Source organism: Girardinichthys multiradiatus, chromosome 11 (assembly GCF_021462225.1).
Source record: "Girardinichthys multiradiatus isolate DD_20200921_A chromosome 11, DD_fGirMul_XY1, whole genome shotgun sequence".
Lineage (NCBI taxonomy): Eukaryota > Metazoa > Chordata > Actinopteri > Cyprinodontiformes > Goodeidae > Girardinichthys > Girardinichthys multiradiatus.
The window spans coordinates 22,079,693-22,085,692 of record NC_061804.1 but is presented as its reverse complement, the minus strand read 5'-3'; the positions used below and the strand labels follow the sequence as shown (position 1 = coordinate 22,085,692).

Below are 6,000 nucleotides of genomic sequence, written 5' to 3'. Positions count from 1 at the left end.
TACTGAAAAATACCTGAAAAATATGATTTTTCTGATTTTATTGGGTTACTTGTATTTCCCGCACCATTTGTTTTATGTTTTTTTTTTTATATATAATCAACCTCGTTAAATTTGACACAATTTCAAGCAGTTCATTGATTGTAAAATGAATTAAAAGTCAAATATCCGCTGTATTAGAATAAAGTGGGTGTGTGTCAGTTGCTCGTTTAGGTGATTTTTCTCTCCCTCTACACTGTTCAATGCGTCTCCAAGTGCGCACGACCCGTCTGCAGCAGCGCTCCGCAGACCGCCTGCCAGGCATCTGGATACTCTGCGTTCATTTCTGGAAGCGCCGCTTTCCGCTCAGTCACCCCCAACAGGTGGATTAAGACGAATGGGCATGCACATCGGTGGAAATTAACCCCGCGGGTTAAACTGGAGATGTTGCAGAACCAGGTGCATTCTACCTTGGAAACTCGTGGCTCTTTTTCTTCCGCATGATTTTTTTTTTCCACCTTCTTCTTCTTGTTTTGCGCGGTGTACTGAATGCAGTGTCTGGACGCGCATTAAGACCGAATGGAAATAAAAACGCACCGGATCAGGATGTACTCCGAAGTGCGGCTAAGTGTTCAAAAAACAAGAGTGGAGGATGCAGCCTGAAGCAGATAAACAGGTTAAAGACGAACTGGCGCCTGAAGGCACTAAGATATCATCAAGGAGGCGCTTCATATAAATCCACAGCTGCACATCAGCTCTGAATTTAAGAAGTTGAAGTGAACATTTTTTATGCTGCTTTCCAAAGGAAGAACCTTGATCTTCATGGTCGAAGTCCCAATGCTCAACAACCCAAAGGTTTGTTGTTCAGTTTGTAAATTCAAAATTGTTGACTGCAGAGAGCTTTCAATAGACTTGAACAAGCAGAAAGAAAAAAAATAATAATGTAACGCAAAAGCTCTGCTTTAAACGTAAAAAAAAAAAAAAATCCTTTGACATTTTTTTGGTATTTGTGATTCCTTTTCTAACACAGTCAAACACACAAACAGTTGCTTGAAAAATGACCATTTAATTAAATAGTTTTAACCCGAATGCAGCACTCGTTTAAATACACCGAAAATCCTCTCAGCTGTTGCTGCTCTGCAACTTAGCATGCGGCATGTTATGATACCACAGAGTACAGCTCATACACGTAGAACTGCACAAGTTTAAGTGAGTCTGTGTGGGAGTTTCACGATTTGTCCATGCATGGACAATCTGCATGTCAACAAGCCCCGGTGAATATGGTTTAAATAAATGTTTAGGGTTGATCAAATGATCTAAGCCTGAGTTTGTTTAAAACACAATGTATATTGTGAAATGTTATGTGTTCTCTATATTTTGCTGAACTTAATTAATATGAAAACTAACAGCTCTGAAAACCTATAAAATAGATGTAAATGGATGTCTAATGTTTTTTTAATTGTGTGTATTATGTTTGTTAGTACACTACTCAAAAAAATAAAGGGAACACTTAAACAACACAATATATATAAAACAGAGAAGATTAAGAAGGTACTGGGCAAAATTAGGTTACCAAAATTAACGGAAAATGATGCTAGAGCAATGAGGGAGTCAATTACAAAAAAAGAAATCGAGGAAGCCATAACAAATTTAAAAAACAATAAAGTCCCAGGAGCAGATGGGTTCCCTGGGGAATTTTATAAGCATTTTGAAACAGAAGTCACACCCCTATTACTAAGGGTATTTAATTATGCCCTCACAAATAATGACCCCCCAAAGTCCTGGTCAGAAGCAATAATATCTATAATTCCCAAGGAAGGCAAAGACCTCATAAATTGCTCATCCTACAGACCAACAAGTCTGCTCTGCTGTGATGTAAAAATTCTGACAACAATATTGGCAAATTGAATTCAAAAATGTATCCACACAATAATTAAACCGGACCAAACAGGGTTTATAACGGGGCGTCTAGGGATAAATAATATTAGGAGAACCTTAAATGTGATCTCTGTGGTGAAACAAAAACAGGATCCTTCAATGCTTCAAAAGCATTTGATAGGGTAGATTGGCAGTACCTGAAATACACACTAGGAAAAATGGGATTTCATAGAGATTTTATTAATTGGATTAGTGTGTTATATTCTGGACCCACATCCAGGGTGCGGGTGAAGGAATATTCCTCAAGGAACTTCAGTTTAAAAAGAGGAACTAGGCAGGGATGTCCTCTTTCGCCTCTACTATTTGCAATTAGTATCGAGCCCCTGGTGGAAAGTATACAGACAGACTCTAGAATTCATGGAGTAACGGCAGGAGGAGTCACTCATAAAATCTCATTATATGCGGATGACATTATTTTGTATATTTCTAACCCTCTGAGTTCAATCACTAGGCTTATGACTTCTTTAAGAGATATTGGAGACATCTCAGGCTACAAGATTAATGAAACCAAGTCTATGATGCTGGTGGGCAAGGGGCCAAAAGGTTTAGATAAAGAGGTCACTTTTAATTGGTCAAAGAGGGGATTTAAATACTTAGGCGTTATGATCACACCACAAACCTCGCAACTATTTAATGAAAATTATGGTAGACTAATCACACAAATAAAGTCGGACCTAACCAGATGGGAGATTCTCCCTCTGTCCTTATTGGGCAGAATAGAAACAGTGAGAATGAATTTACTCCCAAGATTAATGTATCTATTTCAGGCACTCCCTATTTGGATACCGGCCTTTGCTTTCAAAACTTTAGATAAAATCATTAATAACTTCATTTGGCAAAGGAGGAAGCAAAGAATCAGACAGAAACTACCATTAAGTCCCCCCCAAAAAAGGTGGTCTTAGTTTGCCCAATCTGAAAATGTATTACTGGGCAGCACAACTTCGTGTCATGGTCGAATGGTTTATACAAGATGAGGAGACAAACTGGATTGGTCTGGAGAACAATGCGTGCCAGTTGGTACCTCTTGAAGTGATCCCATTTATGGAGGGAAAGAAATGGAAAGATTTAAAAGTTGAAAATGAGTGGATTATTTGTACGTACAGGGTTTGGTCCCTGGTGAGGAAGAAAATAGGAGCACCTTTAACAATATTACGCATAGTGAAAATAGGCAAGATTATTGACTTTTTTTCAAACAAACGGGGATCACGCTCATATTTTTTGGGACTGTCCAACACTGAGATCATTATGGCTGGGAGTTCAGACAGAAATTAAAAAAATTCTTAAGTTCACCTTACCGCTGAACCCACTGCACTACATATTGGGCTTGACCCCAGGAGGAAATATTGGGAAAAGGAAAATCCAGTTACTACAAATTCTTCTATTAGTTGCAAGGAAAATGATAACTCTGTCCTGGCTCAAGCCTTTGCCTCCCACCCTTCAACAATGGCAAGGAAGACTGAAAGATGTGTATACAATGGAAAAGATAACGGCAACACTTCAAGTAAAAATGGATGTTTTTCTGAGAGTATGGACCCCAGCTATTTCCCACTTTGGATGGTCACACAGGTGAAGATGTTGTGGGTTCTAAGAAGTTGTGTTAGTTCCTTCTATGAGTTTCGTCTTGGAAGATGCTGGGTGGGTTCGCCCACCCCTCATGTGAGTCCATGAGGACCATTTTGATTGATTTCCATTGCTGAAATAGATGTTAACTGTTTGCCGAGACACTAATTCTTTTTGTTTATTTGGTTGTTTGTTTTCTTTTTTCTGTTGTATTATGTGTGTGCAGGTAAATATGTACAAATGCATATATGCTGAGTTCATAATAACGCATATACTTAAATAAAGAATGTAAAAAAAAAAAACAACAACACAATATAACTCCAAGTAAATCAAACTTCTGTGAAATCAAACTGTCCACTTAGGAAGCAACACTGATTGACAATCAATTTCACATGTTGTTGTGCAAATGGAATAGACAACAGGGAGAAATCTTTGGCAATTAGCAAGACACAGTCAATAAAGGAGTGGTTCTGCAGGTGGGGACCACAGACCATTTCTCGGTACCTATGCTTTCTGGCTGATGTTTTGGTCACCTTTGAATGTTGGTGGTGCTTTCACACTCGTGGTAGCATGAGACGGACTCTACAACCCACACAAGTGGCTCAGGTAGTGCAGCTCATTCAGGATGGCACATCAATGCGAGCTGCGGCAAGAAGGTTTGCTGTGTCTGTCAGCGTAGTGTCCAGAGCCTGGAGGCGCTACCAGGAGACGTGGAGGAGGCCGTAGGAGGACAACAACCCAGCAGCAGAACTGCTACCTCCGCCTTTGCGCAAGGAGGAACAGGAGGAGCACTGCCAGAGCCCTGCAAAATGACCTCCAGCAGGCCACAAATGTGCATGTGTCTGCACAAACGGTTAGAAACCGACTCCATGAGGATGGTATGAGGGCCCGACGTCCACAAATGGGAGTTGTGCTCACAGCCCAACACCGTGCAGGACGCTTGGCATTTGCCAGAGAACACCAGGATTGGCAAATTTGCCACTGGTGCCCTGTGGTCTTCACAGATGAAAGCAGGTTCACACTGAGCACATGTGACAGACGTGACAGAGTCTGGAGACACCGTGGAGAGCGATCTGCTGCCTGCAACATCCTTAGCATGATCGGTTTGGCAGTGGGTCAGTAATGGTGTGGGGTGGCATTTCTTTGGAGGACCGCACGGCCCTCCATGTGCTCGCCAGAGGTAGCCTGACTGCCATTAGGTACCAAGATGAGATCCTCAGACCCCTTGTGAGACCATATGCTGGTGCGGTTGGCCCTGGGTTCCTCCTAATACAGGACAATGCTAGACCTCATGTGGCTGGAGTGTGTCAGCAGTTCCTGCAAGATGAAGACATTGAAGCTATGGACTGGCCCGCCCGTTCCCCAGACCTGAATCCGATTGTCTCGCTCCATCCACCAACGTCACGTTGCACCACAGACTGTCCAGGAGTTGGCGGATGCTTTAGTCCAAGTCTGGGAGGAGGAATGCATATGATCAATATCTTTTTTCTTTTTCTTTTGATGAGGTTTCTACTGCCTCTCTGGCCAAGCCACCCATGACAGTGGGCCATATTGCTGATTTTAAAAACCACCACTAGTGGAGTAACATAAAAGTAAAGAGATAAGAGAGTTCTTCTTACTGAATGTTGTTTAGTTTAAAATAATAACTAAATTAAAATTGCAGAATTTCTTTATTTATGAATGGCATCTTGATTATCTGAAAAGATCAGAAGCACAAAAAGTGCAGTTTAAAAACACAAACTACATAGTGCCCTTGTGACACTGGTTGAAACAATATTGTTGCATGGCAACAAGGTAACACATAACGAATGGATCAATAATCTCTGGTTCTAACCTAACATCTTCAGGTGCAATAACCTTAAATCATATTTTTTACCAACACATCACATACTGCAATTTTGTCAGGACTCTCGCAGTGTCAAAATGAAGGGAAAAAAGACTACCTTTGTAGTGTAGAAGCATTGGTACAATAAACATAGTGAAACAGTGTGTTTAAGGATCATTCCAGTCTATTAACATACATTTGTTTAGTAAAACAGTGAATTTTAAGCCAAACCCATTCTTACCCTAACTTTAACCTAACAATTACCAAACATATTCAAAGCACCTAAAACCATACTGGAAACTGTTGCATGTTGACTTGACTTTTCAGATTCAAACTCATTTATGACGATTCTGTCATTTGAATTTTTTCTTTTTACCATCAACCCTCTAACCTAAACTTAGCTATTTGACTCTTTATTTCAGTGTTTACACTTCTTCCCTCAAAGATACAAAACAGATGGTGAGCAGAAGAAGCAACTGAACCAACTGTATATCATCACCTTTTGAGGACTACAAATAATCATCAATTAATAGACATCCCCGCTGATCACAATCACACTTAAAACTCATGAGCAGGACATTGATCCTTAAAAATGTTTCTAATTTTACTAAAAAAGATGGTTTAGACGCTAATTAGATTAGTTGTGGCAGGCTGTTTATTTTAAGAAATAATTTGTCATTAATTAGTTATTTTAGTATATT

General features: G+C 40.1%; 1 protein-coding gene across 1 annotated transcript in view; it reads left to right on the top strand.

Annotated features, from left to right (window-relative positions):
- Positions 1 to 246: 246 nt before the first annotated feature.
- LOC124875849 (short transient receptor potential channel 4-like) overlaps positions 247 to 6,000 on the top strand; it is a 42,200-nt gene continuing 36,446 nt past the window's right edge. Inside the window, exon 1 of the mRNA XM_047378246.1 lies at positions 247 to 831. The gene's annotated coding sequence lies outside the window, so the exon portion shown is untranslated. The remainder of the gene's footprint in view (positions 832 to 6,000) is intronic.